Raw genomic sequence first — 13,140 nt, 5'->3', positions numbered from 1 at the left:
GCAAATTCTTGTGTTTATAGTAAAAAGGTGCGTCGAACGATCGATTTTATCGAGAGTTTGCGGTTTTCACACCTAATCTCGATCTAATCACTCGTTCATTTTCGAAAAATAGTGGGCATGGTGTGATTGCCTTAGGAAGGCAAAGTGATAGCATTCCAGCCTTAGGAAAGGCGGATGGAGTATAGTATGTTCGCGAGTTGATCGTATAACAGATATAGGCTTGCGCGGAACCCCTACCGGGTTCGCACAAGACGGTCTGTTGGTACTTAGACTATAGACTAGGTCGTTTCTAAGACATCGACCCAGACTAGGTCGAGTCTTGCCTAAGTCCTTATAGTTATGGCTCTGATACCAATCTGTCACACCCCAACGGATGGCGGAAACATCGGGGCATGGCACTGAGCGAAACAGATTGTTCATGAGTATCCATAACAACTATTAATTTCATCATATTTAAACGTTACGTCCCATACCATAACATACAAAGAAAAACAGTCATTACAAGTAATTATCTCAAAAACAAACACTGTTCCGACCACTCAGATTAAGCGTGACATAACTAGTCCCTAGCTTGATTCACCAAAGCACAGCATTCCTAGCATCTTAAACACCTGTTACATACGTTAAAATAGAGGTCAATACACATAGTGTAAAGGTGAGCATACAAGTTTAATAGTACAATAGATAGCGAAAGCGATTTACGCATAACTAGCATGTAACACGTAGTAGTATGAAGCAAGTAAGCTATCGACAATGAAATATGCACAGACATGACTGCGAGTTGTAGAATGCGCAACACATATCACCACTGCGACATGTGAGAAATACCCTTAACAACCCCTTTCCACGACAGGTGCTGAGTCCAAACTATAGTACTATCATTGCTAAGGTGTCAGACAATAATCACTGTGTAAACATAACATACAAGCATTCATCGAGTAACATGTATAACATGCAAGGCGGTTAGCGTATGAAAGTGTCTGCGTTGTATGTCGATTCTGATTTGAAATAGGTAACGTATGTAACACCCAAAAGTGCATAAAACAAAAAAGGGTTCGAGTATACTCATAGTTCGTGTTTAAATGAATAAACACAAGCTTGGATTGAAGGGAGCGCTGGAAAGTTAGCATGATTACAGAATGATAACATAAGCGATGAACAGTGCGTTAAACAGCGTGTCGGTGGAACAAGTGGTGGATAGTGATCCGATCGGATGACAATCCAGACGGATGACCATTCGGTCGGATGGTCACTCGTTTGGGCAGGATGTGTTTGTGTATGAACTTTGAAGTTTTTGTTGTATCATTTTATAAAATGAGGAGTATCTCTACCTTCCAGGTCGTCCGGTCGAACGGTCATCCGGACGGATGGTCGTTCGATCGGATGGCGATCCGATCCAAGTGAGATGTTTTAAAGTCCCAAGTTCCTTAATGGAATAGTCATCGATCGGATGGTCATCCAATCGGATGACTATTCGTTGGAAACTGATATCCTTTGAAAATTTGCAAAAAGTCTAAGTGTTGGAAACCATAAGTCATTCGATCGGATTGTCGTTCGATCGGATGGCAATCCGATCGGACGGCAATCCGTTCAGTGACCTGATCGTTTGAAACTTGTAAAATTTTGTTAAGTCTAGAAAGTTTACGGTTTGACCGAGACGGTATGACAACGTGTCAAACAACGGAAATCCCATCAAGTCCAAGTCATCCGATCGGATGGGAACCACCCCTTCCAATCAGGTAATTGTTCTTGACGGTTGTTCAAGTTCGACCCGTTAAGTCGGTCCTCTCTTCGATAACAATCCTTTCTCAAACCGATACTTCACTAAAGAATGAGTAGAAGGCCTGAATGAGCTCAGATTCTATCGGTTTTCTGTGAAAAGTTGAGAAAAAAATGAAGAAAAGTCTGTAACACTTAGATTAAGCTTAGATTTAGGTGAAATCAGTGTTTAAACATGTTGAAATCTCTTAGATCTGAGTTGTTCTTGGTGAAATGAGATCACACTTCGGAGTTCATATGAACCCGAGATGACGTCATCAACAAACAGCCAAAATCAGATGGATTCCATGGTGAAAAGTTAGGATTTAATGGTGAAATCGATGAGAAAGTGTGTGTAGATCATAGAAGTACAAGATTTGGGATGAAAACTTACAAGGATCGCGAGGAATCGAGAGAAAATAGGCCAAGAGCTGTCTGGTCGGAGTAGAGAGCTGTCACATCATGAACAGTGATATGACATGTGGTATTTATAGGTGAAGAGGAGAGTGAGGCGGTGCAGGTTATTGGGTCGGAAGGCCCTTCGATCGGATGGCTCGAGTGAGTTAGGTTTCGACTTTTCGTTTCGTGCGTTGAGCATTGCGATGCATTTAAGTGAGTGTCGAATAAGCGATGCGATAGTTTTAAATAATAGTCACACAGATAACATAACTAACATACAACAACATAAATAATCCTTGTGTTCAACGTTTGCGATGAGATTGTGTTGCGATAGAGTTGCGATTGCGTTTGCGATTAATCACCTCAAACATATAATAAACATGCACAAGTAACATATAATAGCACACACACGTAAAACAATATCCAGAACATTTGATTCAAGTTGCTATGCGATAGCGTTAAGTAGACTAGCGATTAATAGCGATTATACTGCGATTGTTGCATTTACTCTACATAAGACAACTAAAGTAAAACAAAATAAAGTATCAATTAACAAGTCAAAGAGTACAAGCAATAATTAGGCAAGGAATGACAGATCGAATTAGCAATCTTTTCTTCCTTTGACTTTGACTTTGACTTTAACTTGTATTTTGACTTCAAAACGCGGGTTGTTACACCACGTCAGTTCATCCGGACGGTGCGCTGTCCTTGACGGAAATCCCTGTTTGACCAGTTAACTGGAGGCGAACACGATAATGGAATCAACCAACAGACCTTATCCGGTCCAGTCCATTCGGGCATATGGGGGTAGCCCATTTGGTCGGGTGGTCTGTTCTTGACGAAGATCTAGGTTTAACCCGCGAATTGGTTCATCTCTTTAGTGGAAATCAGTCCTGGAGTCGGCTCTCGACTATGGGACGAGTCGGAAGTCCGGAGGAGTCCCGATTCCACAGATCTTTGCATAGAATCGAAAAGAAGCTCATAAAAATGTTGTAAAATGTTGAAATCTTGCGTGACTCTGATTCCATCTCGAGTGAATGATGCTCCACAGCGGTTTGCCTAAGCAAACCGAGCGAAAACCATCTTCGAGATGCTCCGAATCACTGTTTAAGAGAGTTTGAGTGCGTGTGCGTGATTGTGATGAAGAAGATGAAGTAGAGGTGAGCTAGAGATGAAAATCGGAAGAAGAAAGCTTACAAAATGTCTTGACAACGATCTGGAACCTTGAGAGCGTTTTAGAGCGTTTGGGGGAGCAAAGGTGTTGAAATGAGACACAAGGCCCTACTTATAGTGGAGGGCATGGTCTGTGACTTCCGGATGGCGTTGTGTGAATGGTGGGGTTCGAATGGCTTGTGTCCGGATGGGTAAACTCCATCAGGACGGATGGCTCCATCCGGACGGATGGCTCCATCCGGGCGGATGGCCCATTCGGACGGCCGAGAGTGAATAGTTTTAGTTTCAACTTTGGTTCGTTTGATGCATTTCATTGCGTTAATCATTGTGGATACATTAAGCATTTCAGTGTGATAAGTTGAATTGCGCGTGCCCGCGAGTGCGTGTTTCAACAAGTTTTAATACTTAGATATTTATATAACTATTAACATAATATAATAGGTCATAGCATAAGTAGCTGCGTTTCGAGTTTGCGTTTGCGTTTGCGTTGAGCGATAGCGAATAGCGTAATAGTGTATGTGATAGCATTATAAGCGTATGCGTTGTGATATAGCGTGTGCGAAAATATGCGAAATAGCATTGTAAGCGTTATAGTTTACATTATGATCCGAATCTCGAGTGCTAGGCGTAACGAGAGTAACGAGAGCGAAAAGCCGGTTGTTATAAGGCTCACTTTCAAACCGAGTCATATCGGGCGAGGTTTTTCCGAGCTAAATCCGAGCGAGCTTTAAGGTGCTCCGAGCCGCGAACTTTTTGGACAGCCCTACATCCGGGCAATTAACTCTTCTTAAAAGCTTAAAACTAGAAGCTCCTTAAAGCCTCAAAAAGCTCCATGCCAAACATTCATATCTTTTAAAAGGAACTATATTATCTACATATAGTCAATCATTTAAGAAAAGCTTGTTTAATAACTATACAGTTATATTCGAAATGATGATTGAAAAAGTAAATATAATATATAATGTATGAAGTTAAACTTGTTACAATTAATAATTTGTTTCTAATTAAAAGATAGGATGCATTTTACAATTTATAATCTATATTAAATTACTATAAAAGAGTTGTTTTATAAAATTGTTTTTGTAGTGTTCGCTAATAACTAATATTGATATTTTAAATTTTAGAAGGTTGTATTTATTTGTTAACCTAGTTCATTTTCTAACCCAAACCCCGATCTAACCCAACCCGTTCTAACCCAAACCATTTAACCCGAACACCTAAGAAACCGAACCTAGAAAGGTTTGGTTATCAGGTTAAATATTTAGTTTTGAAAACCCGAAAAACCCGAAACCCGATTAAAAAACCAGAAGAACACCCCTAGTGATAATGTAGTATTACGATTTTAGTATATTACATTGTACTTATGCTTATAAAAACCTCTTGGGCATAATATTTATTATTTATATCGAGTACCCGTATCGTACCACACCGAACGAAACTAAGATTTGATGATACTAATTACAGGGAGCGGTCCCAATTTTTTTGTCACGCACAAGGCCCAATTTTGTTTATCATTCATGGGGACGGCTCTCTGAGGGTGTGATAGCGAGATGTCTCATACTATATGCTAAATTACGATTCTTATTCATTCAATTCATTTATTCATTCAATTCATTCAATATACCTACAATCACAAAAGGCATGACCAGTGGCAGGCTGCTGCCTGGCCACCAACCATTGGTCAATCCTTTTTTTTTATTTTAGCGCTACCCTTTAATATTTAGTATTCAAACTTACAAACCTTCAGCTTTCTAAAAATTTTATAATATTTTTTACATGCTTGTATTTATGTATAGCTCGGTATAAATGTGTGTGTTTTATTTTAACTTTTACCCATCAATATTTAGTATTGACATTTACAACCCTTCAACTATCTAAAAACTTCATAATATTTCTTACGTGCGGTATAAATGCAGGTTGATTATGGTTTTTTTTTTTTTTTTTTGTCTTTTACTAAGTTTTTATTTATATTAGCCCTTGCCCTTCAACAATTAATATTGCCAATTGCAACCTTTCAACTTTCTAAAAACTTTATAATATTTTTTACATGCTTATATTTTTTTACGTGTCAATATAAATTCAAGTTTATTAAGTTTCTTTGAAGATGGTTAGGCTCAGATATAATATGTTTTCCCGTATTTTTTGTACGTTTTCCGTTGATCTACGTTTTGGCATAAATTTTGCTTTACAACAACTCTGGTAAAATATAATATATTTTCAATACACTTTATAAATTCGACTTACTTTAAATTTCGGCCGCACCACAATGCGCAGTACCATTTTAAACTTAAAGAAAACATAATCTTTTTACTTATTTTTATGTACGTGTCGGTACAAGTTCAGGTTGATATTCGACGTAAATTTCGTTCGCGAATAAGTCGGGCCACATATAATACGTTTCCGTGCTTATTTTTATGTACATCTTCAATTTATCTACATTTTGATGTAACTTTTGTTCAGAAACGGTTCAGGTCTTTATTGCATAAATCCAAGTTACTTTACATTTGGACCCGCCGCATCACGCTGGGAAATTTACTAGTTTTGTAGATAGAAATACTGCTATGATATTGTTGTATATTTTGGGATATTCTATTTAGGTCGACGACTAGTGTCTAGGCATTTGAATAAATATTTATTCTTCATTTATTTTCTTGTTGACAAGTCAAATTGGACATGTTTTGACTTATTGTATAAAACTAGTATTTAACCCCTGGCAACTGCTTGGGGGCGGTGGTCGTAAAACAGTGATTAATAGTACGTAAGCAATAATCTAAATCAAAAAAAAGTCATAGAACAAAAACGTGATTTTATACCTCCACGTGATGTAAAGCATAGGCAAAGACAAACAGAAAACTATATAGGGAGCTGCATCAAATTTCATTACCTAATAATTGTTAGAATTTTAACTTTTTTGGTGTTATTAAAGAGTTTGGTATGTTGCATTGCAGACTATAAACTCGTTTGAAAATGAAACACAAAAACCATGCAAATATGGCTAACTAAGGCCACACGGGGGGCATACCGTGATGGATTTTATAACTCGTTGAAAACCGTTATACACCACCGCCACCATATTTGATCACGCGTGGAACTTATGACGCATTGCCATGATCACGAGTTATAGCCATACCGTTGAGTGGAGTATGTGGGTGTGGTGAGTGATGGAGAGTGATGGGCATTTCCACTAAAATCTATCACTATTGATAGAATAAAGCTTGATGAGGTGGCGGAACATGATTGGATGTTGTGAGTGATGAGAGGGTGGTGAGTGATGGGCGCCCCTACCCCTAATAATTATTGTTTAATCTGACACGTGTGCCACCCTCAAGTTACCATAGAAATGACATGCTGTACTGGAAATCTCATGACTGGCCAGACCATAAAGGTTACATAAAACTGTTCTGGAAATCTAATAATTATTGTTTAATTCATCATGTTTATCAACACAGTCACACGAAAACCGTTCGAATAAGACCTAATAAACACATGCTTCCTTCAACCAAACAGGTTTCTAAAATCATTTGCATCAGAATATATGAACAGACACAATCTATAGCAAAAGAAAACGAACACAACATGAAATTCATCCTCAATCAAACACGTAAACATAACACAAAATAAAGTCGCCTGCACAAAAGCTTTTCTTCTCACATCTTGAGTACGCAAATCCTTCTTATAAAATCAGCCGTTACCCAAGTATGTCCTTTCTTGTCAACTCCCCATTCGCCCCATGAATTTTTGATTTGCACACTTACTCGATTTTCTGTTGTGATGTGTATGCCAGTGATAACTACTGCATGATTTGAGGGTCTTGACGTTGCTTCAGATGACAAACTCTATCATATGGATTTTGAGGGGTTGCTCTACATGCCTTTGAGTCTGTTAAACCAAACATGTGACAATTGGCAAATACGGGGAACCCGGGTCCACCACGAAAGTTTTTTACCAACTGTTTTTCAAATTCCGTTGTCCCTTTATAGAACTTCAAACTTTTAATGCCATATGTTTCCGCGTCAAGTTTATCCGGTGTGTCGCGTACGCGGAGGTATGGATGTCTCGCCATGCTGTACAACCCTTTCGGATGAGTAAGTGATGGTAATAAAAGTTTGTAAGTGCGAGCGTGTTCATTGATCACTTGTTGCGGAGATATAATCAAATCTTTATATTCTGCAGGCTTCCAAATCCGATAAAGAATCGTCATAAACTGCACTGAAGCAAATGCCACACAATGAGCAGTAAATTCCTGGTTCTAGACCTCAGGAAGTACATCTTCGACTGTGCGAGTAAACGGTGGTTGTAACCTGTAAAATTAGATGTTGACACATACAACCTTTATGCACTGTTTCCTTGAACCAAATCTATATTACATAAAATATGAAATAAACAAAGAGCCAAAGAGCATCACTTGACAACATTGCCTCAATTTAATCTATAAGTGTTACTCGTATGTTAGGCTGTACTCATTTCTTCAAAGCAAACTCCATCCATGGAAACAAACAAGGTCAAAACAGGGCCCTTTTTAAAATGGTCAACTTGTTCGGGTAAGATCCAAATAACAATCATGGTAGCAAACAAAAATGATATAAACACCATCTTCAGCCCTCAAGATGATGAAAACGATTAATAATTAATATCAATTACATGTATAAGAATTCAGATATTCGTTAAGAAATTTAGACACTTGATTCTTCCTATGCAGAAACCTATGTCAAAGTTCACAAGATCAATAGCAAGAACAGAAACTAGAACAAGTCAAGTTTCAAATCAAACAAGTCATGAACAAATAAAGAACCTAAATCGAAACAACAACAACAACAAAAACAAATTCTCCACTCAATTCAAACACAAAACAGTAAAATCACAACAAATTCTGCAAAATTAAAGAAGAAAACCTCGTGTCATCTACCATCATCATCATCATCATACTCAGCCACCAATATCAAAGCTAAGGTAGGGTATGAGGAGGGTGAGATGTAGACAGCCTTACCTCTACCCCGTAGGAATAGAGAGGCTGCTTCCAATAAGACCCCGGCTCGATCGTGTCATCTACCAAATCACACAAATAAACCCTAGAAAACGAACAAGATGAGGTCGAGATTTGGTACAAGTCAGATCAACAAAGTGCGTCAAGATTTATAGGGGCTGATCGATGGGAATTATAGTTTACTTTTGAGACAGAGCTAGAGATTCTGGGATAAGAGGTATGCTAGGGTTAAGAACCATTCTTTTTCTCAATTACCCATCCTGACCTATTGGACTTTTCTTCACCACCCATTCTAACCCACCTGTTTTTTATTTACTTTTGAATCAGCCCATCCTAACCCGCATGAGAATTATAGTTTACCCAAAATAGCCCATAAGTTTGTTTTTAAAGTCCAAAACAACCGAAACTTAACTAGTCGGGTTATGATTGCCAGGTCTAGTTTTTAGTATCATTCATCCCAAATAAGTGAAGTAGTAAACTCGACATATGGTACGACATATGATCATAATGATGGAATGTACAAAACTTTTATCCACTTACCATATCAACGAATCACTGACACAACAGTCTTACGCATTACAACATACTTGATATTTTCAAACAGATCACATAACAAACCATGTAGGGAATTCTATTAATTCAGAGAACCCCCAGGTGGTGTTGGTTCGTTACCTCAGGTTTGGGGAAGGGGTCATACCTTACATTCTAACCAGCATACACAGATGTAGCTATTATAGTCTGGTTGTGTAGGTTCCGTAATGGGTGGTGCAGGTTCCTAACCAGTTAATGATCAAATACGGGTTACAAACCTACATGGAGCTACTATGTAACAAGGTTATGCAACAAGTTGGTGCAGGTTCCTATTCGGGTCCCTAGTCTGGTTGTGTAGGTTCATGTGTAGCCTACACTAGTACATGTTTATAGGTTGTCTATAGTGTTACATGTGGTCGTCAAAGGGTTTACCAGCCTACACTAGCACATGTTTATAGGTTGTGTAGGTTCAGACTACACTACACACATATGACATTCTGTACTCTGGTTGTGTAGGTTCAGACTACACTACACACATGTGTTGATGTACACTTTTATTAATTTTTTGCTACCAAAAGAAATGTGTGTGTCCCAACACCAGAGCATCAAAAAGTCATTATCCTTTTCTTTAATTAAGCTTGCGTACTTTATCATCCAAACATTTTTCGGTCTAAGATACTTACATTTTTCAACGATTTTCTTGATAGATTTGTGGTGACAAGTTGGAAAACACCGACCTTCGGGCACGAATTCACAAACTTGTGTGGAATGTGTTCAAAAAACCTACCACGTTTGAGTCGAGATGGAATGACCTAATGGCCGAGTTCGAGTTAGGTGACAACAATTGGCTGGATGATATGTTCGAAATAAGGGATCAGTGGGTGCCGGCTTATTTCAGGGATTTACCCATGTGTTGTCTGATGAAAACAACTTTGAGATGCGAGAGCTCAAATTCCTTATTCAAAGTATATTCATTATCAGGCAATACACTTGTCCAATTTATGCTTTGTTATAAAAACACACTGAATGCTCAACGCTTCGAACACCATCATCTCCAATACGAAACTACAACAACGTCACCTAAAGTATTGACAGGCCTACCAATAGAACGTCATGCTTCATATGTATACACACAAAACCTTTTCAAAGAAGTTCAGAAGGAAATATACAAAGGGTTGTATTTGTGGGGTCTTGATCGCACAGAAACAAGTGATGGTGTTAGGATTAGCTCTGTTAATCATCACGACAAAAGCAAGGGGTTAGTTGGGGAGTTCAAGGTTATGTTCATAGTTTCATAGATGAAGAGAGAAAATGTGAGGATGAGAGATGTATAAAGAGAGAGATGTGAGGATGAGAGATTTATGAAGAGAGAGAATGAGATGAAAATGACTTCAAAAAAGAGATAGAGACAAGACTGAGGTTGAAAATGACATATAAAGTAAATTACCTAAATACTCTTTTGGTTGGCATAATCTGATTGGTGGAGAGTGGTTCTCATGGTTCTCTTAATCGGGGTGAGGATCATGAGAAAACTACATATAAATGAGAAAACTAGAAAACTAACAAAAAAAAAACCTAAAAAACATACCAAATTATTTTTTACAATTTTTTATTAAAAAATCGCTATTTTTTATATATGAAAAAAATTTTCAAAAAAAATATTTTTTTGTACTGCACATGTGCATTATATGTGAACTATACATGTGCATTACATACTTAAAATTACCTTTTGAGTCTAGTTTAGCTTTTAGGGTTAGGTTTTTTGGAGGTTTAGGATTAGGATTGGGTTTTTGGGTGTAGGGGGAGGGTTTAGGTTTTTGGGGGGGTGGGGGTGGGGGGGAGGGTTAGGTCTTTTTCAGGTTTATGTTTAGGGTTTAGTTTTAGGTTTTCGGGAAGGGGTGTGGGGTTAGGTTTTGGGGGGTGGGGGTTAGACTTTTGGTGGGAGGGTGAATTTAGGTTTTTCAGGGGTGGGGGTGGGGGTGGGGGGGGGAGGTTTAGGTTTTTGGGGGGTGTCGGTGGGGGGTGGGTTAAGTGGTTTAGGCTTTCCGTATTAACGTATATGTGCAGTACAATTTTTTTTTTAAATTTTTTTATACACAAAAATAGCGATTTTTTAATAAAAAATTGTAAAAAAAAAATTGGTATGTTTTAGGCTTTTTTTAGTTAGTTTTTTGGTTTCCTCATTTAAACTCATCACAAAAAATCCCCCAAAAAGTCCAATTAAAAAGAGAGAGAGAGAAGCAGATCTTTGTGATAAGAGATAGAGAGAAACATACTCTGGTGACGGATGTGGCGGCGGAGGGGTAGTTGTGGGTGGCGGAGACGGCGAAGAGGAAGCGAGGCCGGAGATGTTGAGCCGATGAATTTATCCCCCAAAAACACCTAGGGTTCCGGTAAAGCAACCACCGATCAACCACCTCCCACCACCGACGGTATCGGCTGTAAACTTGGGGTTTTATGCTGGCTCCGCCGGTCTTGTCGCCGGAGAAGGATGGGGTCACCGGAGAAAACGAGGGGTTGTCGGTGCGGGTGTGGTGTTTCGGGGTCGCCGGTGTGGGTGTGGTGCCGGTAACAGAGACTTGATCATAAAGCTGAAGATGATGAAGATGGTGAATTTCTTCATCAGAGATGAAGAGAGAAATGTGAGGATGAGAGATGTATGAAGAGAGAGATGTGAGGATGAGAGATTTATGAAGAGAGAGAATGAGATGGAAATGACTTTAAAAAAGAGACAGAGACAAGACTAAGACTGAGGTTGAAAATGACATATAAAGTAAATTACCTAAATACCCTTTTGGTTTGCATAATCTGATTGGTGGAGAGTGGTTCTCATGGTTCTCTTAACTGGGGGTGAGGATCATGAGAAAACAACATATAAATGAGACAACTAGAAAATTAACTAAAAAAACCTAAAAAACATACCAATTTTTTTTTTACAATTTTTTATTAAAAAATCGCTATTTTTTATATATGAAAAAAAATTTCAAAAAAAAAATATTTCTTTGTACTGCACATGTGCATTATATGTGAACTATACATGTGCATTACATGCTTAAAATTACCTTTTGAGTCTAGTTTAGCTTTTAGGGTTAGATTTTTTGGAGGTTTAGGATTAGGATTAGGTTTTTGGGTATAGGGGGAGGAGGGGGAGGAGGGTTTAGGTTTTTGGGGGGTGGGGGTGGGGGGTTACGTTTTTTTCGGGTTTATGTTTAGGGTTTAGTTTTACGTTTTCAGGAAGGGGGGGGGGGTTAGACTTTTGGTGGGAGGGTGAATTTAGGTTTTTGGGGGGTGGGGGTGGCGGGGGAGGTTTAGGTTTTTGGGGGGTGTTGGTGGGGGGTGGGTTAAGTGGTTTAGGCTTTCCGTATTAATGCATATGTGCAGTACAATTTTTTTTTTTTTGAAAATTTTTTTATACACAAAAATAGCGATTTTTTAATAAAAAATTGTAAAAAAATTGGTATGTTTTTTAGGCTTTTTTAGTTAGTTTTTTGGTTTTCTCATTTAAACTCATCACAAAAAATCCCCCAAAAAGTCCAATTAAAAAGAGAGAGAGAGAAGCAGATCTTTGTGATAAGAGATAGAGAGAAACATACTCTAGTGACGGATGCGGCGACGGAGGGGTAGTTGTGGGTGGCGGAGACGGCGGAGAGGAAGCGAGGCCGGAGATGTTGAGCCGATGAATTTATCCCCCAAAAACACCTAGGGTTCCGGTAAAGCAACCACCGATCAACCACCTCCCACCACCGACGGTATCGGCTGTAAACTTGGGGTTTTATGTTGGCTCCGTCGGTCTTGTGGCCGGAGAAGGAGGGGGGTCACCAGAGAAAACGAGGGGGTTGCCGGTGCGAGTGTGGTGTTTCGGGGTCGTCGGTGTGGGTGTGGTGCTGGTAACAGAGACTTGATCATAAAGCTGAAGAAGATGAAGATGGTGAATTTCTTCATCAGAGATGAAGAGAGAAAATGTGAGGATGAGAGATGTATGAAGAGAGAGATGTGAGGATGAGAGATTTATGAAGAGAGAGAATGAGATGGAAATGACTTTAAAAAAGAGACAGAGACAAGACTGAGGTTGAAAATAACATATAAAGTAAAGGGTGGGGTTCCTCTACAAAGTGTGTTTTTCTTACAAAGTGTAGGAAGTGTTTTGGGCCATTGTGTAACGCCCTGCGTTTTCAAACTTCCTACATTTAGAAACCTTACGTGAAATTCTAACCTTGGAAATCTTGTGTTCTTATAACCATTCTTTCATTGTAATCGTTGTAAAATACGGAACTTGCTTCGTAAATAAAACTTGT

The 13,140-nt window shown here is 38.8% G+C and overlaps 1 long non-coding RNA gene across 1 annotated transcript; it reads right to left on the bottom strand.

Moving 5' to 3' along the window:
- Positions 1–6,824: 6,824 nt before the first annotated feature.
- Positions 6,825–8,562, bottom strand: LOC110886393. The gene is made up of 2 exons (XR_002562797.2): positions 8,318–8,562; positions 6,825–7,631 (listed from the first exon to the last, which is right to left on the bottom strand). It is a non-coding gene; the product is annotated as an uncharacterized LOC110886393 (long non-coding RNA).
- Between the last annotated feature and the right edge of the window lie 4,578 nt (positions 8,563–13,140).

Source organism: Helianthus annuus, chromosome 10 (genome assembly GCF_002127325.2).
Source record: "Helianthus annuus cultivar XRQ/B chromosome 10, HanXRQr2.0-SUNRISE, whole genome shotgun sequence".
Taxonomy (NCBI): domain Eukaryota; kingdom Viridiplantae; phylum Streptophyta; class Magnoliopsida; order Asterales; family Asteraceae; genus Helianthus; species Helianthus annuus.
Note: the sequence above shows the minus strand (reverse complement) of the source record. Positions and strands in the feature narration are given on the sequence as shown.